The sequence below is a fragment of the Pan troglodytes genome, chromosome 3 (assembly GCF_028858775.2).
Source record: "Pan troglodytes isolate AG18354 chromosome 3, NHGRI_mPanTro3-v2.0_pri, whole genome shotgun sequence".
NCBI classification, from domain to species: domain Eukaryota; kingdom Metazoa; phylum Chordata; class Mammalia; order Primates; family Hominidae; genus Pan; species Pan troglodytes.
Genome location: NC_072401.2, coordinates 44,316,117 through 44,341,842, shown reverse-complemented (window position 1 = coordinate 44,341,842; position 25,726 = coordinate 44,316,117). Strand labels below are relative to the sequence as shown.

At 35.3% G+C, this 25,726-nt stretch overlaps 2 long non-coding RNA genes across 3 annotated transcripts in view; one reads left to right on the top strand and one right to left on the bottom strand.

Annotated features, from left to right (window-relative positions):
- The window catches only part of LOC104006035 (uncharacterized), a 45,831-nt gene extending 25,651 nt beyond the window's left edge, over positions 1 to 20,180 (bottom strand). The window contains exon 1 of the long non-coding RNA XR_008547489.2: positions 19,682 to 20,180. This is a non-coding gene — a long non-coding RNA (uncharacterized LOC104006035). The remainder of the gene's footprint in view (positions 1 to 19,681) is intronic.
- A 345-nt stretch (positions 20,181 to 20,525) lies between these two features.
- The window catches only part of LOC107974246 (uncharacterized), a 36,767-nt gene continuing 31,566 nt past the window's right edge, over positions 20,526 to 25,726 (top strand). The window contains exon 1 of one of the 2 annotated variants that reach the window (XR_008547488.1): positions 20,526 to 21,327. This is a non-coding gene — a long non-coding RNA (uncharacterized LOC107974246). The remainder of the gene's footprint in view (positions 21,328 to 25,726) is intronic. The other variant, XR_001716864.3, reaches the window with a different exon arrangement.

Genomic DNA, 25,726 nt, shown 5'->3' with positions numbered 1-25,726 from the left:
TGTTTGTGGGCTCAGGGTGTGCTGAATTTTCTGAATCTCCCACAAAATGTCTATCCCAGTTCTGGATTCCTTTTTCCTTGTCAGTGCCATAGTCTTCATTTAACAATCCTGAAGCAGCTGTGAATTCACCTGATGTCAAACTTCGTTAATGTCCAGGCTAAAACTGAGTGTGCTGTTTGAGATGTCTGTCCTGTGATACTGAAAGTTTGGCAATTACTTTAATATTGTTATAGTCTCAATGCTTCTTCCTGTACCTTGAGCCAAAATGATAGATATTTTGAAGACTTTCCCTTGTCATTCTCTTTTCTGAAGATATTTAGTGCTGTAAAGGCAGCCACCCATCCCACAGTTTTTGACTTTTTAATGCACTTCCTGTTTCAAAAGTACTAATAAAGGCCCTAAAAGTTTGCCTTCATTACAAGGAGGATAATAGACTGTTTTGTCAGGGTACAAAAAACAAGGGGTGCCAGATTCACCCACTACTGAATTTTCAGTCTTCAGGCCATATTATGTAAAACTCAGGACCTTGATAATGTTATTTAAGGGAGTTAAACAAGCAAATAAATCAATTTTAAATGTTGATTCATAATATTATTTCAAAAGAGATTTATTTAATATTGATAGATCGAAAGAGGAAATTGTTAAAAATTGACTTTAATATATCATTTAAGAGATAGGAAAATTTTCAGACTATGGCAATTATCCTACTGTCCAGAAAAGTCAGATTCGTTATTGTCACTGTGAGTACCAAAAAAATAAAAAAACACTTATTTACTAGTTCAAAATAACGATCAACTTCCATAGTTTGTACTCTCACCACTATTGATGTTTAAATACATATGAATGAGTGGTTAATCTTTATTCTTGTCATGAAATGTGAGAAAATAAGTTACCAGTAAAACATACATAACATTTAACAAAGATTTAGAAACTGGAAGAAACACAGTATGTTGTGTTACTTTACTCCATAACTGCTGTCCAATGAAATTTAATTAAACTTTAGAGAAGGATGAGTATCTGGAAATGTTGGCAACATTATCAGCATATGAGTGTATGCAATCTAAAGTGAAAAGCATTCTCTTATACTACTTGCATTTGAAATTGTACGTGTTTTTAAATTGCATGTGTGGTAGGTATTGCAGATTGCTTTCCTCCTCCTTCATTCCATCAACATTCCGGTAGTCTTCCCAATGCAAATATTGAAAAACTAAAAAATTACATTTACAATACTCCTTTATAGCTAAGGTTCTTGATGTTAATTGATTTCCACCAGAAGGGTCCACCCATATGAAATTTGAAAAATCTAAGTGAGAATGATACCATTTTTTGTCCTTTTGCTGTTTTCTGTGGGTAGGCAAGTTCCTGGAGATGTGAAATTTTTCTGCAGAAGTATTCCAGCTTCTTTTTTCCAGCTTCCTCATTGTAGACAGGCAGTTATCATGTGCCTGAGTCCAAGCACCAGCTTTGTATGTTAGGAGACATTTGTGGTAGTGATGGCTTCTTGACTCTCTGGCTTTCTGCTGTCTGGAATGTAACTATGGCAGTATGATCATCATCTCAATGGCTTTTGTGGTGGCTTCAGTGAGAGTAGCTTTCTTGGCAGGCCAGTTCTTAGGGTTTGGGTGTCATTCCGTAAGTACCAGACTAGCATGAGTTTCTCCATTTCTTCCAGTGATTTTGGTATCATTTCGTATTTCCCTTTATGAAATCTCTTTGTAAATAAATGCAGAGTGCTTTAGTGTTTTCTACTTTTTGCCTAGAATTTTGAGTGGTGAAACATTTTAAAATAATTTACCAGTTCATTTGTCTCCCCAAAATGAATTATAGAATCCAGTAAAATGTAGGGAGGATGTCATTTGAAGATGAATGCATCTTTGAGAGGTAGGTCGTCAGATCTCCTTTCCCAGAAGAGTTTAGTTTTAGCTCATCTATGACTTCCTTAGATATGTTATGACACAGGAAAGATGTAGAACAGAACAAACTGCAAGTCCTACTCAAGTGATTAGTAGGGGGAATCACCATCTTCTCTATGACCTTCAATCCTAACTCCTGAAAGCTAATTTTTCACTAATACATTCATGTCTCTGCTGCTATTACACCTTGACTTGAAATCTGGACAACAAGAAATCTAATACGTAATGCTAGAATTGCTTTAGATTCCCAAAGAGATGTGAAAATCAGATATGGGAAAACATATCCATCCGTCTAGTTTTCTAATTAGACTTCATTATATCCATTATCAAATGCTTTATTTGGTTTATTTCACTCCACTCAAAATAAGTGGGTATCTACTTCTCAGAAATGACTAGACTTTCGCATAGTGATAAAGCCAAAATATTGTGATGGCTTTCCTGTATATTTGTCTTTTATTCATATGCATTAATGTTTATGAAGGTGGTAATTAGTGAACTATTTACTTTGCAAAAATATCCTCCTAGTAATCAGGAGTTCACATTTTACAATTATTACTAGATTCTTCAGTAACAAATAAAAAGCATTTGGAGCCATAAAATATGTGCCATTTAATGAAATGAAAATGCTGGCTTGCCAGAGTATTATACATGATGACATACTGCTAGAAGGAAGTCCATTTGACTAAGAATGAATAAACACTGGTGTGAAATAAATCTGTTTCAGATTTCAAATGCAGTTGTTTACAATATTGTACCTAAGGGTGAAAAACACATAAGGTAAATGAATTCGAATATGCACTCTATGATTTTCCAGTGATGTTATAATTAAGACTATAAAACATTGCCTTTAGCAAACAGCTATTGTGGGAATTCTTTCATGCAAACTTATGCAAGGTAGCCACATTTTATTTGTCTTGATTTCCTCTGACAACAATTGCAACCGTCTTCTGAGAGAAGGGGAAATATAATTTTATACAAAATTGTTTACAAAAACCCAAGTGCTATCAGGATTAGCTCATCCTGATTTGCGTCTGAGAAATACAGACCCTTTATATGTTAAAAAATACATTTTTTTCATAGACCAGAGAAAACCCATTTCCGTGTTTTGAATGGAACCACCATGGCTCTGATGGTCACTGCTCAGGGTCTCAGGATATTGTAAATTATATACAGAATTGCACAAATTCTAAGATATGTGAGTGAGCTTAGTTGAATCCCTGCATTGTCAATATATCTGTCAATTCTTTTGTACACTATCCTGGACGTGACTATATTCACTTCATTTTAGCTTAAAGGATGGAATGCACCCACATCATATTCCAACATCAGTGCCCTGCTTGTAACACTTGTTATGGTAGCCACAGGCAACTTTCCAAAGCTATCTATGTATTCCCTACCAAATCCATTTTCTCCTACTCAACTGACTGTTCCTTACAGTTTCTTCCATTGTCCCTTCCTCTTTTTTCTATTATCTGTCAGCAGTTCACACTGCTCATACATTTTGCCTTCTCTTCTTCATTCACACTCATTCTTTGGATAATTTTATATAGGCCTATGGCCATAAATACCATGTCTATGCTTATGATCACCAAATTAATATCACCAAACTAGACTCTCCCTTGTTTATAGACTTCTATGTTAAATTGCCTACTTATTACGGACACTTAAATTTAAACATGTTAATAAAAGAATTCCTGATTTGTGTCTCCAAATGTGCCCCCTTTCCCTGAGGTCTTCACCACCTTTTCATAAGAACACAATTCTAGGATAGTGTATGTTCTTTTTCCTTCACAAGTCCTCCAGTGTATTTCAAAACACATCCAGAATTTAATCTCTTTTTACTGGGTCTATCAGTGCTGCTCTGTTCAAGTCACCGTCAAGACCACTTGGGTCACTGTAATATCTCCAACTGATCTCACTGCTTTCACTCCTCCTCTCTCTGTCCCCATCACACTTAGCCTCAAGTCTATACTACATATAGGTTTAAAACATTTATCAAGTTAACTGAAATTTGAATCCTTCTAATAACTTTCAAAGCATTTAGAATAATTCAAAGTCTTCTCTATGGCCTAAAAGACCCTCTGTGATCTGGCCTATGACTATCTGCGTTACATGATGGCCTTTGAATTTTCTCAGCTCACTCAATTCTATCCCCATTGAGTGCTTGACTCTTTCTTGAACACTAACTTTGCTTTGGAGTCTTTACAGTTGCTTTTCTTCTCCAGTGTTATTCAACATCCCTAGTTATTCAACCTAAAATGCAACAGAAAACATGCTTTCTTTTTGTTCATGTCACTGAGAAATTCCTCTTCAGGAGTACACTTTTATTTTATATTTTGCTTTCATTATGTGAATTTGCTTACTTGTCTCTCCCTTTCCTCAAATAGAATATAGGTTCTGTAAGCACATACTCCTTTTCCTTGTTTACCACTGTATCTACAGTGTCTATTCCCCAGAGCCTGGTGAATAGTAGATACTCAAGCACTATTTATTAAATAAATGTATAAATACAATTTATTTTTTCTTTCTACTCTAGGCCAGCCTCTCCTGAATATACTGACGCCAATGCCAATTCAGTTCCCTCTTGACACACATTGTTCACATAGCTTATTTATTTAAGTATATCCCACTCTCAACTGGAAAATCATGATAGTTTTTCTTTGTCCTCTACTATCAATTTCAGCTGACTCTATATCTGACATTCCTTTAAAAGTGTCTGGTATTTCACTCTCTCCAAGTGCAAATATACTCTAGTAAATGGCTGAGTCCCTTCAGGTAAATATCTGGGGAAGATTTATCACATATATTTCTGATAGAGCCTGAGTCTTTGAACTGGCTTAGATATGATAATGAGTAAGAGCCAGTTTTTCTTTGAGATAGTAGATGTTTAATTTCTCCTTGCAGGGCTTAAACTTTTTGGCTTTATTGATTTATTTTCTTTTTTTTAGTGTAAGTCAATCGACAACCTAGTTTGCTGTCTATGGCTATTGGTTCCTTTGGTACAAGGTATTCTGATCATATTCTAACTTGTTGCTCATTATGGTAATTGCTATGACCTCAACTCCCCAATGCTGGCAGATTCAGCACATAGTCTAGAGGTCCTCTGTGTCAACATCAGGGCTCTTATAAGGTAAGTGTAGGTCCTAAGGATTGGGAAGAGAATATTTAGGTGAGCTTCATTCCTTCAGGTGCAATCAAATGAATTCTGTGATTGAAGAAGAGAATCCTGATGATGTGCTGCCAACCAGTCTCTGCTATTCTCATATTTTATCATCTCCACTGACACTAAGAAGTTCAGTTCCATGACAGCAGTTACTACTGACAATCTCAAACTGCAAAATAGAGTTTTTACTGAGTATTTTATAGATGCTGATGTTCGTCCACAGCAGTGGATTCTTCATTGATTTAGCAATGTTAGTTTTCTTCTCAGAAAACATAGTCATGGATGAGTACTGTCATTCTTTAACTTTTTCAACCTTCCTAACCCATCTAACTTCTTGCTCTAACTATGTCAAGGTATTTCTGGCAACACTACCTTCTTATCTGTCACCAATCTTTGTATCTAAGCTTCATGATACCATCATAGCTGTGTTCTAGCCTAATTACAGATTTTTTGAGGATGCTGAATTCCAAAGTCAGAGGTGACCCATTACAAATGGTCACAGACTTAGTGGCTTAAGAGAGCATCTGTTCATGGTTATTCCAGTCAGAAGTCTGGGCATATAATGGCTGGGATTCTTGCTCAGAATATTGCAAGACTAAAAGCAAGATGCAGTGGCTGCATTCTCATCTGGAGCTTGGTATCCTCTTACAAGTTCATTTAGGTTGCAGGAAGAATGCAGTTGATTGCACCTGAAGGAATGAAGTTCACCTAAATATTCTCTTCCCAATCCTTAGGACCTACCCTTACCTTATAAGAGCCCTGATGTTGACACAGAGGACCTCTAGATTATGTGCTGAATCTTCTTTGCAGTTTTGCCTCCCTTACAAATAAAGTCCAGCTTTATTTTCAGGACATTGTTCTTCTGGGAATTAAGATTTCCTTATTTTCACTGAAGCTGCCTTCCTTTCACAGGAATGAATTAAGGGTTCGACAATCTAAGAAATTACCTTTATTTAAGATTTCAAATATTGTTAGCAAATCTAGCCAATTCCACAATGCTGTCAATTGACATTGCCTCATTCCTCTCATGTATTATAACTCTTATATAACTCAACTTTTCACCATTTACCTGTGATTCATCCCACTTCAACACAGGTGAGAGCATAATTAATTGTGATATTGCCATAATACTGCTACTTCACACCAGGGTTTATCCACACTTAACAATTTCTATTGCATCTAACTTGTGAACAAGCCCAAAAATTCCATCTCAAGGGTTTCTTTTTAAGAACATAGTACCAGCAATCTTAGACTGAGTATCCTTCGAACAACTGTCTAAGGCAAATGTTTGCAGACAGAAAGTTGATTTGAGAATGTGATCCTAAAGAGCAAGAGTGGAACAGGAATTAAAAGAAATTAAAAAATGTGTAAGCAAAAACTCAGTTGTATGTAAGAAAACCCAGTTTCCTCTGAAGAAGGGAAAGAGCTGGAGTCCTTTAAAAATTGACTGCCTGTCTTTCTGTGGCTAGTGAACCTTATCTCTCCCTTTCCCAGGCATTGTGAAGACTGTGTTTCTCTAGCTGTGCAGCTGCAAGGTCACTAAACAAATAATCTGAAGTCATAAAACATGTTGTTTCTTGAAAAGTAATAAATAATGTAATGCATGTCTTAATTGAATAACTGTCTTTGTTTCTTACTGTAATATGCTTCCCCCTGCACAGATCTTCCCCCGCCCCACAAAATGCTTAAAAGGTAGCTCGACTCTTTGTTCAGGGCTCAGTCCTTTGGATGTTAATCCGACTGGGCCAGTGCACCTAAATAATTAAATAATTCCGCCTCAACCTCTTGGTCTCTCTGATTCCTTAATTATCCCGCTGTATGAGTGGAAGGAGGACAAGGTAGTATGAAAATGAGTTATGAGGCATAAGCACTTGAATTTGTAAGATCTTCTGAGACTCCTGACATGCAGCTCAGAACTGTCTATTTTGTGGAACAAGAATAAGTATTTAGCCATTGGCTTTTATTTTCATTGTACAAGGGTACAATGTGTATTAATCCCTTCACATCTGGGTGGGTATGTGTGACTATTACAGTATTTCCATTGATGTCTTATTCTGTTGGTCAGAGAAATCCTTGGGCAGGAAGAAAGACATGCATTCTGGCTCTGAGGCAAGGTGCTGTTGGGTAATATGGGCAAGAAGCTGGTCAAAGCCTTGTTATCACAAAAGTGAAGTAGGAGTAAGAGGTGGCTGGAAATTTTTTTTGATACATAACATGCCACATATTTATGGGATATATTGATATTTTGTTACATGCATAGACTGTATACTGATCAAGTCAAGGTATTTGAAGTGTCTGTCACTTTGAGTATTTATCATCTCTATGTTATGAACAATTAAAGTCCTCTCTTCTGCTACTTTGAAATATACAATACATTGCTGTTAAGTATAGTCATTGTACTCTGCTGTCAAACAATAGGACTTATACCTTTTATCTAACTATATGTTTGTATCTGTTAATCTACCTGTCTTCATTCCCTACTCCTGCCTACCCAGCCTTCCCTGATTTTACTATCATTCTACTCTCTACTCCGTGAAACCAACATTTTTAGTTTCCAAATATGAGTGACAGCATGTAATATTTGTCTTCCTGGGTTATTTCACTTAACATAATGACGTCCATTTCCATCCACATTGCTGCAAATGGCATGATTTCATATTGTTTTATGACCAAATAGTATTCCATTGTGTATACATACCTTATTTTCTTTATCCATTTGTCCATTGATGGACAGTTAGGTTGATTCTGTGTCTTTATTATAGTGAATAGTGCTACAATAAACATGTGCGTTCAGGTACTCCTTTGGAATATTGATTTCTTTTCCTTTGGATAGATAACCAGTAGTAGGATTGCTAGATGGTATAGTAGTTCTATTTTTAGTATTTTTAGAAATCTCCATACTATTTTTTTATAGTGGCTATACTAATTTACATTTCTAACAACAGTGTATAAGAGCTCCCTTTTCTCCACATCCTCATCAGTATTTGTTATTTTTGTCTTTTTAATAACAGCCATTCTAACTGGGGCAAGATGATATCTCATTGTGGTTTTGATTTGCATTTCTCTGATGATTAGTGATGTTGAACATATTTTTATATATCTATCGGCCATTTGTATGTTTTCTCTAGAGACTTGTCTATTTATGTTCTTTACTCACATTTTAATGGGATTATTTGTGGGTTTTGTTGTTGTTGTTTGAGTCCCTTGTATATTCTGGATATTAGTCCCTTGTCAAATGTATATAATAGTTTGTGAATACTTACTCTCATTCAAGTGGTTGTCTCTTTCCTCTGTTCTTTCCTTTGCTGTGCAGAAGCTTTGTAGTTTAATATAGCTCCATTTGTCTATTTTTGTTTTAGTTTTCTGTGCTTTTAAGGTCTTAGTCATAAAGTCTTTGGTGAGGCCAATGTCCTGATATGTTTTCACTATATTTTAATTTAGCAGTTTTACAGTTTTGGGTCTTACATTTAAGTCTTTAATTAATATTGAGTTGTTTTTTGTATATGGTGGGTGATAGGAGTCCAGTTTTATTCTTCTGCAGATTGATATCCACTTTCCAAACCCCATTTATTGAGCAGAGTAACTATCCTTCCTCAGTGTATGTTCTTGTTGCCTTTATTGAAAATTAGTTGGTGTTAAATATCTGGGTCTATTTCTAAGCCTTCTGTTTCTGTTCCATTGATATGTGTGTCTATTTTTGTATCAACACCATGCTGTTTTGGTCACTATAGAATTACATTTTGAATTCAGATAGTGCGATGCCTCCAGCTTTGTCTTCTTTGCTCAGGAAAGCTTTGGCTATTAAGGCTATTCTGTGGTTCTATACAAATTTTGGCTTTTTTTTTTCTATTTCTATGAAAAATTACATTGGTATTTTGATAAGAATTGCATTGAATATGTAGGTTGCTTTGAGCAGTATGGACATTTTAACAATGTTAATTCTCCTGATGCATGAGCTTGGGATATCTTTTCCATTTGTTTGTGTCCTCTTCAACGCTGTCATCAGAGTTTTGTAGTTTTCTTCATAGAGATCTTTCACCTCCTTGGTTAAATTCATTTCTACATTTTTTGTTTTTTGTAGCTATTACAAATGGAATTGCCTTCTTGATTTATTTTTCAGCTGTTTCCTTATGGGTATACAGAAATGCTATTGATTTTTATATGTTTATTACATATCCTAGAACTTTACTGAATTTGCTTATTATCTCAAGAAGTTTTTGGTACAGTCTTTGGATTTTATGAATACAAGATCATGACGTCTGCAAAGAGGGACAGTTTGACTTCCTACTTTCTAATTTGAATGCCTTTTATTTCTTTCTCTTGCCTGATTGCTCTGACTAGGACCTCTGGTACAATGCCGAATAAAAATGGGAAAGTGAGCATCCTTGCATTGTTCCAGTTCTTAGAAGAAAGGCTTACAACATATCCCCATTCAGTATGATGTTAGCTATGGGTTTTTCACATATGGCTTTTACTATTTATAGGTGTGTTCCTTCTATGCCTAGTTTCTAAAGTTTATCAGGAAGAAATGTTAAATTTCATAAAATGCTTTTTCTGCATCTATCAAGATGATCCTATTGTTTTTGTCTTTTTTTCTGTTGATTTAATGTACCACGTTTGTTGATTTGCATGTGTTAAAACATCCTTGCATCCCTGGTATAAATTATACTTGAATATGGTGTATTACCTTTTTGATGTGCTGTTGAATTTTGTTTGCTAGTATTTTTTGAGGGTTTTTGCATCTATATTCATCGGGGATATTGAACTGTTGTTTTAACTTTTTTGTTCTTGTCTGGTTTTGGTATCAGGGTAAATCTGGCCTTATAAAAGGAGTTAAGGAGAATTTCCTTCTCTTCTAGTTTTTGGAATAATTTGAGGAGCACAGGTGTTACTTTTTCTGTATATGGTTGGTAGAATTTGGCAGTGAATTTATCCAGTCCTGGGCTTTTCATTATTGGTAGACTTTTTATTACTGATTCAATCTTGTTACTCACTATTGGTCTCTTCAGGTTTTCTATTTATTTCTGAAACAAACTTGGTAGGATGTATGTTTTCAGGAATTTATCCATTTTCTCTAGGTTTTCCAAGTTGTTTAGCATATAGTTGGTTCACAATAGTCTTTGCTGATCTTTGCATTTCTGTGATATCAGTTGTAATGTCTCCTTTTTCATTTCCAATTTTGTTTATTTGGGCCTTCTTTCTTCCTTTTCTTGGTTAGTCTATCTACAGTTTTATCAATTTTTTTTTTTACTTTTTTTAAAAAAAACTACTTATGTTTCATTCATTATTTGTATTTTGTTAACATCTTTGTTTTGTTTAGTTCTGCTCTGATCTTCATTATTTATCTCCTACTAATTTAGGGTTTGGTTTGTTCTTGTTTTTCTAGTTCCTTGAGGCTCATTGTTAAATTATTTGAAATATTTTTATTTTTATGTAAGTTTTTATTGCTATGAACGTCTCTGTCAGTCCTACTTTTGCTGTGTCCCACAAACTGAAAGACGTTAAAGTGATACACAGAGGTTCATTTCTAAAAGTTTCCACCTTCACAGCTGAAAAAAGTGAAAAAGAGAGAGGGTGAATAACTTGCCCAAAGTTATAAGAAAAAGGGAGAGTAGACTCTCAGTTAAATCAGTTTGATTTAACTTATTGAAGTGTGTCTATTCAATGAGCATTACCTTCTGTTCTCAATAAGTACGGATGTTGCTGTTTTTCTACCACCTAATTTATCAGCTTTACTAACCCACAGTAATAAGAATTTTGCATGCTTTCACACTCAGCCTACTCTTTTGCTAACAAAATTTGATGCTCAATATCCAGTAGGCAGAGAAAATTGAATGTCACTGTAATGTAGCCTATGTTCTTAGCCTCCTGCACTCAGGGATCTAATGACTTGAACTCACTCACTTGACAAATAGTGCTAATTTTATTGTAATAATTTTCAAAACTCTCAGTTTATCTAGAAAATATATGTATAAGAACTAAATGATGAGAACATATATGTTGTACAACTTCAATACCCACTAGAAATATCAATGGATAATGTGTACACTCATTTATATTACATGGTTTTTGTTATTGGATTAGGTTAACATAGAATGTCCATGACCATTTCTAGTGACACTTAGTTGTTGCTGCCTCCGGTATCCCTGGCACAACTACATAGAATTTGCCTCTGGCTTCTTTCAGTTTGTGCTTCCACATTCTCTTTTGTATATGCATTCTTTTTCCGGTGACCTTTTATTTCCTTTTTCCTCCAAAGTTCCTCACAGTAGGATTGTATATACACTTGTTTTACTTCTGTTGCAAGTTAGTTTCTCTAACTTGGAACAGTTAGGGAAGCTGACTCTTAAAGTGCGTGGATTTTTGTTTTGTTTTGTTTTGGTAATGCCTTTAGGCTCACAATTCATGGAAGGAAGTGAAAAGCAGCAGAATTTGGCTGAACTGAAGCTGTGATGAAAGCACGAAAAATAGCATTGACTGAACCCAGGGTGTACTAGAGAGCTAAAAATGGCCCAAGAGTTATTCCTCATTGAAATTAAATGGACAGGCATTTATACTTCTACCTTTATCATTCAAGGTATGTGGGCTATCCCTGCAAGAGGATGATCTTGAACCAGGTGACTTTGCAGCTGAGGTGATCTCTGAAGGGGATGAGATAAAGAATGTCTTTGAAGAGCTCTGCCAGCAGCTGGACAACAAGTGTGCTTTTGAAAGGTATGGCCTATTACAATCTCTAATAATCCATATCTCCAAATTACCATCTAAGTTGCTACTTAAGATGCATTAAAAACATCCAAAAGTTACTCTGCTTTCAAAGCATGTCATTGTAGATGGAAAGCCAGGCACAGACATTGTAAAATAATGAAAGATACAACTCTTTGTGGCAGAGTGTGGCAGGACAAAACATTAGAGAAAAATAGTAAATTGTTTTTTATGCAAAAAATAGGAGCAAGTCACACATCTGATTAGAAATACATTTTGGTTTACTCTACTAATATTTAAGATTAATAATTGTTTTATCATATCCTGATTAAAAACAATGAAGAAACTTATTGTATTAGATTTTAAGAAACTTATAGTAGTGGTTCTCAAAATGTAGTCCCTTGGCTGGCAGCATCACTGGCACCTGAAAATTTATTAAAAATGCAAATTATTGGGTTCTTCCTTAGACTTACTTAATTATAAATTTTGCTGATGGGTCAAGCAATATGTTTCAACAATTCCTCTGGCTTTTAAAGTTTGGAAACCATTGATATATAACAAAGTCTGCATGGGGTAAAATTTTTTCTACTAATAACTGAGAAATTGATAAAAATATAAAGAATACAAGTAAAGGAACTGAAAGTTTGTAGACATAGCAGACACAAGTTAGATTTGCATCTGATTATAAACTTTTCTGACAGGTGTTCAAGTGTTTTCTCTTATACAAGTAGAACATGTAATACTCTTATTAATCATAATAGTATTTTATTTTTTTCTAATATATGTTGGCTATGATAATTTATCCCTTAATAAATCAGAAAGAAATGAGAAATAAAATTAAAACATTTCACAGATATTAATGCAAAATCCAATTCATATATATTTTTAAATGGCAGAGATTAATTATAAAGCATAGTTTCTCATCAAATAGTAACATGTGGGATCAGCTTCCTTGACATATCTAAGTTTTAATCAGAGGAAATAATTAGAAATTGCTCACTGTAATAACTTACTTTTAGCAATTTGTAGTGTGTTATATATCAACTGAAACAGACCAAGAGAAGGGCAATGGAGATAAGTTATGTTCATAAAATGCTCATAATGTTAGTAAAGGAGTAATAATTTTTTAAAATACAGATGTAAAAGCAGAAATTATGGCTTAATTTTTTTCACACATTGCAAAGTGCTGAACCGCTATAGTCTCTAGTCTTTCCTTAAATGCTTCAATATATGAATTGGATTGTTTGAAAGTTTTTAAAACACAAGGATCTTACAGCATTAGAGATGTACTCTTGAAGGCCATAGGAGACTTCTTTGTATATCCATACTATCATCTCTCAGTGATCTTTTTTTGAACAACTGAGTTACAGGAGATATTATCTATCATTTGTTATCCCAGACACTTTTGTCATGATGTTATACTCTGAAAAGCTCTTTGATGAGTGGTGAGATGGATGTGGGGCACAGCCTAAACAACTCTATGTAGCAAATGGGAAAAATTGCCAGTGAATCGGGAAGGGACGTTATGAGTTACATGGCAGCAGGAGCTTGAGAAGAGAGACATTGTGCGAAGTTGTATGTTGTGTATAGTAATACCCTTCCATGGTGTCTTCTAGAAATCTTCAGTAAAATGTAAATTGATCTCTACTACACAGTAGGCTATGGTGAGCTTTATGTACTAAAAATTCAATAAACCTAATGGTTCAGTTAGAATTAAGTAAAGAAATGTGTAACTGGTAAGACAAGGATTTATTTCTATGGTAACAGGGTGAGTCTTTGAATGCCGACATGCTTCAGTATCTGAATTTAAAGGGTCCAAAAATTTCCAGCCTCTTCTGATTTTACCAAATTCTCCTTGCATGCCATATATGGAGACCATCTAATTACTGGCATGCCTCGCAGAGGAAAAATCAGGGCCATGGAGGGACAGTGTGCCCTCTCTTTTTATTCTTAACTGTAGACACTTTGAATTGGCTTTCACAAAGTGAAAGCAATGAGTCAAATCTAAGTCCTCTCTGTCCATGAGTCTCAAATCTGGACCCATCTTTATGGATTGGCCTAGTTTACCTTAGATTGGACAGTCTCTGAAGAAATAAAACAATATGTGCTTCTATTTAAGTTTTGGTAGGTGGGTAAAAACAGAGGATACAGTTGGTGACATTCAAATATCTAAAATGGACTGCAAGCAAGGTGAGTAGAGCATATTAGTAGTATTTCAAAGCCGACAGTATAAGCAATACACATATACCTATGGGAGGGGAGCAAGGCCTCATTTACTAAAGTGCCATAAAGAAAAGGATAGAGAAATGAAGAAAATGCTTGTAATTTAACTCAGTCCCATCTCCTCACCAAGCAGAGCAGGAGGAGGAGGAGGAGAAGAAAGAGTGTAAGGAGAACGAGGAGGAGAAAGAAATAAGGAAAAAGGAGGAAGAGGAGACAAAGGAGAGAAAAAGGAAGAGGATGAAGGGGGATTGAGAAATCAGTGGTGTTCAGATTTATAAATTTCATTATAACCTATGTCAGAATTGCTATGTGCTTTATCATCTATAGGCTGATGACTTCCACATTTTATCTTCAGTTGAAATCCTTTACTGAATTCTAGACTGAAATATTCAGCTCTTATTCTACATCTCCTGTGGCATGTCTAATTGGCATCTCAGACTTAGCCATCTAAAATGGGACCCTGCAAATTTTCTCTCCAAACTTTGCAAACATAGTCAATGAAGGATGCGAGTTGTGGGTTCCCCCCACCACCCAGATGTCAAAACAATAGAAAATGAATTATTGCGTTGACTAGAACAGATAATGCATGACTTGTATACTTTATTTCCCTTCCCTTTCCTCTTTTTTCTCCTTTTTTTTTTTTACTATTATTATGTTTCATGGAGATCTATTGACCTATATGTGTAATCTTTAAAAATATCAAGTAATACCAGTGAAATGGAAAGTAACTGAGGTCAAGAATTTGGTAGAATTTGTTTACTACTGTATTTCTAATACTTAAAATAGTGACAGAGTACTCAATCAACAGTTAATGAAAGTTGAATTTCAGTTAAACCCACTTATTTTATAAACCTTTTCACAAATTGCATTCTATTGCCATCGGGATATCTGTTGGATGAGGACTGGATAAATAAATATGTAGAATTTTCTCAGCATGTCTACAATATGACATGTTTTCACTGAAAACGTTTAAAATTCAAAGTAGTGTTATGAATATAGATTTTTACATATTTTAATTACTGTGCATTACTGACTGTCAACTTCTTCATTAAAACATTATCCAAAATTGCATCAACGTATTATGTGAGAGACAATGTAGTATAAGAAATAAGTGGAAAGGCATTTTACAGTTTTTAAAGAAAAGAATACTGACAGTTTATCTTTTTTTAATGTATTGTAAAGTCACTCGTGGAGTAAAAGTGAATAGGAATTCAGTTGTTTATCACTTAAAAAAAAGACAGAAAAGTATTTCAAACATCTGTGGCCCTGGTGACTGGGGAACTAAGTTCATAAAAATCTGTAGCAAAACTGGTAAAAGGGAAAGTTGCAGGTGGTAAACCCCCTGGGTGAGTGATATTCTTAGAGCAAGCATCATTTGGGATATTATTTCTGTCTTGGGTTCCAGAAAAACCATTGAGGATTCTTGTGTACAGCATAGAGGTCAGAGAATAGATTGGAACACCAGTGGAGAGCTGGGCCCTGTGAATTCTCCTATGATTGAAAATTATTTTATTTTGGGGCAAATTTGAGCAACAAGTAAATTCTAGTTTCAGAGCATCAGTTCATTCTCAAATTGATTTACATCTGAAAGTAATTTTTGCCAAATCTAATGTGTCATTGTCACTTAGACTGTCCACAGAAGGCTTTTTATGGTACTCAGGGAGAGTAGAAACATTAGTTGATGTTTGAAAATTAAGATGAAAATTTCTTATGATCTTTGAACAAGTGAAAAATGATGAAAAATGTTAACTTTATGTTATGATGATTTAATAATTCTCTCTGTTTTCATTAGCTTTTATTTGTACCAAAGTTTACATGCAAGTGAAGAATTATCAAACAGTTACATAGCTTATTAACCAAACTAGCAATTTTGCCTCCCCATTCACACCAATACTTGCCAGAGGCAATCACTGATCAATTCATGTAGGACTTGCACTTTTCCTTCTTGAACTTTCGGTTTCAGGGCTTATTAAATTCCCTCTATGGAATATGAAAGAGAGCTTAGCTTGCTTTTACTGGAACTATTCACCATTAATGGTATATCTCTTATATCTGCATTCTTTTAAAACAGCTAAATAGTAATTTTGATCATATGAACTTCGACTACTTACATAACTATTATTATGTTAAAGCTAGTGTCTATCTATAATAACAAAATATTTTTTTCTCTAATAACTGTATGTTAGCCCTGACATTAATTTTTTTTGGTTTATTTTATTGTATTTTTAAAATATTTATCTCAAGGAGACACATGCCTTTGCATGTTCATCACAGCCCTATTTGTAGTAGCAAAGACATAGAATAAACCCAGGTGTCCATCAACAGTGGATTAAATAAAACAAATGTGGTACATATACACCATGGAATACTATGCAGCCCTAAAAAAGAACAAAATTATTTTCTTTGCAGCAAAATGGATGAAGTTGAGGGCTATTATCCTAAGCAAATTAATGCAGGAATAGAAAAGCAAATAGTGGCTGGGCGCGGTGGCTCAAGCCTGTAATCCCAGCCGTTTGGGAGGCCAAGGTGAGTGGATCGCTTGAGATCAGGAATTTGAAACCAGCCTGGCCAACAGGGTGAAACCCTATCTCTATTAAAATACAAAAATTAGTCAGGCATGGTAGTAGGTGCCTGTAATCTCAGCTACTGGGGAGGCCGAGGCAAGAGAATCGCTTGAACACAGGAAATGTAGGTTGCAGTGAGCCAAGATCGGGCTAGAGAGTGAAACTATGTCTCAACAAATAAACAAATAATTAAATAGGCAAATACGCATGTTCTCACAAGTGGGAGCTAAACATTGTATACTCATGGACATAAAGATGGCAACAGTAGAAACTGGGGACCACCAGGAGAGAGACAGGAGGAGGGTTAAAAACTAACTACTGGATACCATGCTCAGTACCTGGATGATGGGATCATTTGTAACACAAACCTCAGCATCACCCAGTATACCCAGGCACCAAACCTGCACATGTACCCTTGAATCTAAAATAAAAGTTGAAAAAAAAATGCTTATCACTAATTCATTCATAAACTGTCTTCCAATTGTTTATGTTTCCTGTGAATACAATCAAAAGCGTCAGGCATTCTACCAATATTATGTTCTCTGTTGATTGCCTCTGCACTGTGCCAGTTTAGATTGGTTGTTGTCCAAGACTGCTGTACAGAATTTACTGTTATTTCCCATCATCATGAATGAGGGAACTTTCCTGAACTTTCTCTGCAGTTCAGATAATCTGCTTCCTGGATCTCAGGTCTTCTTCTTTATTGGATTATGGTAATTTTTTCTTCTTTGAGCATCTCTTCCAATAGCTTCCTGAGAAAATGTTGTAAGGTTTGAAAATGTCCCTACTCCACCCTCACATTTAATTGAAAACATGGCTAGGTATAGAATTCTAGATTCGTCACAAAATTAAAAGGCATTTAAACAATTTTTATCCTACCTTTGGTGTCATTTTTAATAAATCCAATGTCTTTCTTATTATGTATCCCCTCAATAATACTGGTTTACTTTTTATTTTGTTTTTCATTCTTTTAGGAAGCATATAATTTTCATAGTATTCTGAAATTTGAGGATAATATGCCTTGAGATGGATATATTTTCATTCACATTGTGTTGGGTGCTTTAAGAGAATTTTCCATCTGGAATGCTTTTAGGATGATGTCTTGAAATATTTGATGATTTTTTATTTTCCATCTTATACCTCTCATATTTTGTTGCTTTACTTGTTTTTTTATTTTTGATATTTAAAAATATATGTATTTGTATAATTTATTTCCTTGATGTGGGTGAGGGTATGTATTTATTTGTTTGACATGGGTGTATGTGTGAGAGGACATGTACATGCATACATACCTTTCAAATATCTCTTACTGGTTTCCTGATGATTCCTTTCTTCCATTCTTTTGGATAATTTTTTTATATATATATATTCATTTTAGAAAATTAACAATACAGAATGTTTTACCATAAAAAGTCATTACTTCTTCACTTCTCCCACATGTATCCAGTCTTCAACTCTCAAAATAGGTGATTTTATAAATTCTGCAGAGATTTTTATACAAATTAAAATGCATGTTTCTCCTTTTATACACAGAAGGGAGACTGCTTTCTTGCTTTTTGCACTTAATGAAATTTGCATGTCTTTTTTGGTGTCAGTACATAGGAAATTTCTTTTTTTATATACAATCATTTACTTAACGAGTCCTCTCTTCATGAACACTTGATTAACTCTCATCTCTTGTTCTGAAAATAATATTGCAATAAATAACCCTGCTTTTAAGCTGTTTAATGCATGGGCAAATATGCTGTAGGAAAATTCTCAATAGTGTAATTTCTAGGTCAAATGTTATATACATTTGCAATTTTGAGAGATAGTTCCAAAGCTGCATGCCATATTAAGCTTTTGATTTTGTCAATTTAAGAGGCAGGAAAATAATGACATCTAGGCATATCTTTAATAAACAAAATTTCTCTTATGATGAATGAAAACTATTTTATATCGAGAAATTTTTGTATCATATTCTATGATTCTTGATTATTCTACAAATTGTTCATGTCTTTCACCAAATTTTATTTTCTATTTAGTTATTAATCAGTGTTTAGTTTTTTAAAAATATGCATTGGGTAAATTAATTTTTGTTCATGATGTCGTTTACATTTTTTCCTATTTGTCCTTTGTCTTCTGATTTTACTTATGGTATTTTTATTTCCTTATGCAATTAAAAAACTTTATGTATTCATACTTAATGCATATTTTATGAGTTTTGAATTTTGTGTCATAAAGTGGTCTTCTTCACCACTGCTATGAAATATTTTTCTATTTCATTGCTTTTATAAGTCTACTTTTACATTGAAATATTTATTTGCTTGGAGTTTATCTGCTATTAGCTGTAACTTATGAATTCAACTTCTTATATTTTCTAACTTATGAATCTAATTTTCTTATATTACTCAGATGTCCCCACATCATTCATTTCATCTTTTCTAAAATCATTATGAATGTTAGTTTATTTCTTAAACAAACATCAATCAAATTTCTTTTTAGATCCACCATCTCTCCTATTTCCAGAAATATCTGACTTCTTGAATTCTGAGCAATTTGCAGGTTTTGAGTTATATATTATGTTCCTTTGATTTTTTTCTAATTTTCCCAAAACTGGCCTAGGATTTAAGTTTCTGTCAACCACTAAGAAATTTTCCTTTTTTTCTAGATTTAAAATGTTATTGCTATTGTTCTTTTCTTTGTGTTAGTGGGTTTATAATTTAAAAAATATCTTCACTGCATTTTAGGGGAGCTTTGGGAACAGATGAAGACAAATGCACATGTAAAAAAATCTCTTTACATAGCTAGGTTTCATCTTCATATTAATATACAGTCATGTATCACTTGACAGTGGGGATACATTCTGAGAAATGCACAGCTAGGTGATTTCATTGTTGTACCAACATCAAGGAGTGTACTTACACAAACCTAGATGGTATACCCTACTGCACCTTCTATATGGCAGAGCCTATTGCTACTTAGCTACAAGTCTGTACAGCACGTTACTGTGCTGAATCCTATAGGCAATTTTAACGCGTAATATTTTGTATTTAAATAAATTTAAATATAGAAAAGGCACAGTAGAAATACACTATAAAAGATGTAAAAATGGTACACCTGTATAAGGTACTTACTGTGAATGGAGCTTCCAGGACTGGATGTTGCTCTGAGTGAGTCGGTGAGTGAGTGAGTGAGTGGTGAGGGAATGTGGAGGTCTAGGATATTACTGTATACTACTGTAGACTGTATAAACACAGTTAGGCTACACTAAATTAAAAAAATGTTTTCAATAAGTTATACTTAGCTCACTGTAACTCTTTTTACTTTATAAACTTTCATATTTTGTCTTAACTTTCTGACTCTTTTGTAATAACCCTTAGCTAAAAGTGAGACAGGAGAATAGGGTCTTGAGGCAGGGACCCTAAGGCCGATTCGTACTGACTGAATATCAGAAGCTACTCCCTTTTCAACCCCTCCTTTTTCTGCGTGGCAGTTGCTGCGTGGCAGTTGCAACCCCTCCTTTTTCTGTGTGGCAGTTGCTGCATGGCAGTCGCAGTCCCTCCTTCTTCTGCGTGGCAGTTGCTGCATGGCAGCTGCAACGCCTCCTTTTTCTATGTGGCAGTTGCTGCGTGGCAGTTGCAACCCCTCGTTTTTCTGCGTGGCAGTTGCTGCGTGGCAGTTGCAGCCCCTCTTTTTTCTGCGTGGCAGTTGCAACGCCTCCTTTTTCTGCGTGGCAGTTGCTGCGTGGCAGTTGCTGCGTGGCAGTTGCTGCGTGGCAGTTGCAACCCCTCCTTTTTCTGCATGGCAGTTGCAACGCCTCCTTTTTCTGCGTGGCAGTTGCTATGTGGCAGTTGCAACCCCTCCTTTTTCTGTGTGGCAGTTGCTGCATGGCAGTCGCAGTCCCTCCTTCTTCTGTGTGGCAGTTGCTGCATGGCAGCTGCAACGCCTCCTTTTTCTGTGTGGCAGTTGCTGCGTGGCAGTTGCAACCCTCCTTTTTCTGCGTGGCAGTTGAAAACGAAAGTACCTCCAACCGGTTCCCACCTGCAACCAATCAGACTGATTTGCACAGAACGAACCAGTGGGAAACCTATAGAGGGTATTTAAACCCCAGAAAATTCTGTAATCAATGCTCTTGAGCTGCTTGCTCAAGGCCTTTCCTTCCTTATGGAGTGTACTTTGTTTAAATCCCTGCCTTCACTGCCTTGCTTTGTTTGTGTGTTTTGTTCAATTCTCTGTTAAAAACGCCAAGAACCTGGACAACTACCCTAAACAGGCATCAAAAGCACAAAGACGTTGTACACAAAAATATTTTCCTTCTGTATATCTTTATTCTAGAAGTTTTTTTCTATTTATTTATTTATTTATTTTTTATTTTGATTGTTTTTTGCCGTTAAAATTTTTTTTGTTAAAAAGTAAGACCAAAACACACTTGTTAGCCTGGGCCTACACAGGGTCATTAAGACATCACTAAGCAACAGGAATTTTTTCAGATCCATTATAATCTTATGGGACCACAGTGTATATGCGGTCTGTTGTTGACCAAAATATTGTTGTGTGACACATTAATGGGGTGAGGATATTATTCTCTATTATTATCTTATGTAATTTTTAAATGCCATCAGATAAAACACAGAAGGGAGCACAGAGCTGCCTGGTCCTGCAGCTATCCTGGAGTGAGGTGGTGCTGCTAACCACTGGAAGCTGAAGTCCAGAGGCTCTATTCAGTCAAGGGGTGATGAACTCTCTTTGGGTCTGGAGACAGGCTGGAACTGGGATGAGAGTAAGTAAAGAAAGTCAAGTGAGTAGAAAACATTGGGTGAAGACAGAGAGTAGATTCACTGCTGTAAAGAACTACCTGAGACTGGGTAATTTTTAAAGAAAATATGTTTAATTGACTCACAGTTCTGCATGGCTGGGAAGTCCTCAGGAAACTTACAATCATGGTGGAAGGAGAAGCAAGCACCTCCTTCACAAGGTGGCAGGAGAGGCGAGGGGAAAGTGGGGGAAAGCACCACACATTTATCAAACAGCCAGATCTCCTGAGAGCTCTATCACGAGAATAACAAGGGAGAAGTCTTGCCCCCAGGACTCAGTCACCTCCCACCAGGTCACTCCCCCAGCACATTGGAATTACAATTCAATATGAGATTTGGGTGGGGACGTAGAGCCAAACCATATCAGAGCAGATAAAGAGAGGTTGATGAATGGGTACCAATATGCATTAGGTGGAAGGAATAAGTCCTGGTGTTAGATAGAGCAGTAGGGTGACTATAGTTAACATTTCAAAATAGCCAGAAGAGCAAAATTCAAGTGTTCCTAATATCAATAAAATATAGATATTTAAGGTGTTGGATATTCCATTTACCTTCATTTGATTATATGAGTGTATCAAATCACATGTACCCTGAGAATATGTATATATATTACAGATCAATTTAAAATAATTTTAAAGAGATATCATTTAAAAAAAAGAAAAGGTTTGGTGAAATTTTAGCAGCTATCCTGAGGGGGAACATGCTAGGACAAGATTAGTGTTTATGAATAAACTCCGTAAGTTTGTAATATAAAGGTGTCTATATGATGTTGCCAGGATTACCTTCCTAATTAATCAATAGGGATAGTCTTTATATTTCTTCAAGATACTCGGAGTCACATTTGGTTTTCTTCTGTTTTTGTTTTGGAGACAGGCTCTTGCTCTGTTGCCCAGGCTGGGGTGCAGTGGCATGACCATAGTTCACCACAACCTTCACTTTCTGGGCTCACGCAGCCCTCCCATCTCAGCCTCTGAAGTAGCTGGGACTATGACATTGTGCCACCATGCCCAGCTATTTTTTTGTGTTTTTTGTAGAGATGGGGTTTTGCCATGTTGCCCAGGCTGTGTTCAACTTTTGGACTCAAGCTATCCACCTCCCTTGGCCTCCCAAAGTACAGGGATTCCAGGTGTGATCCACCATGCCCAGGCCCACATCTGTTTTTTGCATGTGACTTTGTTGAGCTGGACCATGTGTTATTCTGTTTTCTAGTTAAGAAATTCATTTGTTTATAATAGCTTTGATAGTTCCAAAATAATTCTAGAATATACATTAGAAATTAATATAAATTTACATGCTATATCTGCAAAGACAGAGTAAAATTTAAAACAAATAATAAGTAGGTGGAAACAAGATCTAGCTTACATTGTAAAATCTCTTTTTGAGGAAAGCTTGATCCACACTGAAATTCTAATTTACAGGTGTATTAATCTGTTCTCATGCTGCTAATAAAGACATACCCAAGACTGGGTAATTTATAAAGGAAAGAGGTTTAATGGACTCACACTTCCACATGGCTGAGGAGGCCTCATAATCATGGTGGAAGGCAAAGGAGAAGCAAAGGCACATCTTACATGGCAGCAGGCAAGAGGGCTTGTGCAGAGGAACTCCCATTTATAAAACCATCAGATCTTGTGAGACTTATTCACTATCATGAAAACAGTATGGGGGAAATTGTCCCCATGTTTCAGTTATCTCCAATTGGCCTCACTCTTGATACATGGGGATTATTACAACTCAAGATGAGATTTGGGTGGGGACACAACAAAACCATATCAACAGGTGTAGGAAGACTGATGCTCTTGAAAATCTTATGGTGAAGGGAAATAAGCAGACATATTTCTGAAGAATGTAAAAGGAGTTCATGGATACTGTTTTACTTTCCTGCCTATTGTTGCTATAATAACTTACCAGAAATATTGTGGCTTTGAACAATACAGGTTTACTACCTTACAGTTCTGGAGGTCAGAAGTTCTAAAATCAAGTTGACAACAGAACTGCAGGCTTCAGAAAGACTGTTTCCTTGCCTTTCTCAGCCTCTATAGGCCCCATCCTCAGTTTGTGGCCCCATCCTCAGTTTTCTACCTACCATGAATACATAAAAGATTAAACAACTACTTTAGCCTAGGGAATAGAAGGATGCATTTTATATGAGTTCAGGTTAAAAACTCCTGTTCCATTTCATTCAGTCAGTCATTTTCTATTTTCTCTCTCTCTTTTCTTTTTTTTTTTTTTTTTTTTTGGCTTGTTAACAAAATCATTAAATCAAAACAAGCAAGAAGGGGAAAAATATGCCAGGCAAGGGAAATGGCTTGAGAACAGATGACTCTGTGGAAGAAATGGGCAATGTTTTAGTCTTGTTGGGCTACTATTACAGAATACTACAGGCTAGGTAATTTGTAAACAATAGAAATTTGTTTATCACAGTTCTGAAGGTTGGGAAGTTCAAGATGAAGAGAGTGTCAAGTTTAGTGTCTGATGAAGGCTTAATCTCTGCTTCCAAATGGTGCACCATCTGGAGAAGATGAATGCCTTATCCTCATATGGCGGAATGGGCAGAAAGGAAAAAGGGCAAAAAGGGCAAAAAGGGCCTACCTCATTCTCTCCAGCCCTTTTATAAGGGACAAATCCCATTCATGAGGGCAGAGCCTTCATGGCTTGCTCACCTTCTAAAGGCTCCGCCTCTTACAACTGTTGCATTGGGGATTAAATTTTAATATAAATTTTAGAGAAAACACAACATCAAACCATTTCAGGCTGTATGTGGTTGTCTGGGTTGTATGTGTGTTGTATGGGTTGTATATGTGTGTGGGTTGTATATGTGTAGTGCTGTATATGTGTCTGTTGTGCTTTAGGGATGTACTTGGTAGAGATTTACAGAGTGTTATGATCTAGGAATGTAGCATTCTGACTATTTGGCTCTGTAGAAAGAAAATTGTACCAATTTTTTGGCAGGATTATTATTTTTTGTATTATTTTTGATTTATGTACCTTGTTGTAACAACATTGGAAATATGTCAAGCAAATTCCCTCCTCTGGAAGTAAATTACAAAAAAAGTAAACAAATGAGAAAGTTTCTAAAATAACTCTTAATGAAAGCATTAAATCAGGCATTACCAAGAAAGCTTGAGTAGGATTTGTTGATTCAATTTGATAAAAATAGGACTTGTAATTTTATATATAGTCTAACATGATGTATGAGGGGTTTAGAACTGAGTATGAATGGTTTAGAAATAATAATGAATCTTATAACAATCAATCACAAGGTGCTAATTGACTAGAGTACCTTCATTTACAAAGTTATTGCAACACTTCATCATTTAGAATGGGTAAGAGCTTTTATCGTGCTATGATTTGGCAAATATATGAGTGTAGATGGTTTGATAAGATAACAACAAACCATCTTCGTGGATCAGCAATCTTGCTTTTAAAATCAATATAGAATGCCTTTAATTAAATTCAATGAAAACTCAGTTATTGAATTAGTTTTAAGAGGTTTGTTCCAATGCTTCTAGAGAAGTAGACAACAGTAGAATATTTACATTCCCTCCTTTACAATAATAGTTTGTTTTATTGGGACTATTTGCCTTATGTTTATGGAACATGATGCATAAATACAGACCTTATATTTTAGGTGACAGAAACTGATTTCTAGCTATGTGAGTTTATAACAAAGTAGAGAAAGGGGAAGTCAGAAAACACATTTGATCTAACCTTGAACACCTACATGCAGAAAACCTGGGGCATCTCACTCCTTAGTTTTAGTCCTTGTTTATACTGCAAACAGCCAAATAAATACAGACATTTTTCTTTGCACTATTTTCCCAAAATAGAGATAACTTATAAATTATTTATGAGTCATTATATAAAGGTTTCATAACTAAAACTGATCAAACTAAAAAGTTTCCAGAGTAAGGCAGATGTAAAATTTACTCTGTCACAATAACCAATAATGTTATGATACTTTTGGCATTTACTTGTTTATTCAGGTATGATACTTTATATTGCATTTAAAATTGCAATAAGTGTAAGCAGTTAATGAATCTATAGTTGCTGTCCCTGGAATATTTTTTATAGGGATGGTAAAAGTTGTGGGTGTTAACTTAGTTTCTTTGTTACATAAAGCTATGTAAAACGTACTGTCATTGAGCGAGACTCTGTCTCAAAAAAAAAAATACTGTCATTGATACAATATTTATTTCTTATTTTATTTTACTCTCCAGTAATTGGGACATTGTTGTCATCAGTTTGTCTAAGAATCTGTATCATTATATTTCTCTTTGCATTGTATTGCATTTTTTTCTCCCTGATTTTTACTCTTTACTACTATTTTCTCTCTCCATAGCGCCCACTCTCATATGATATATG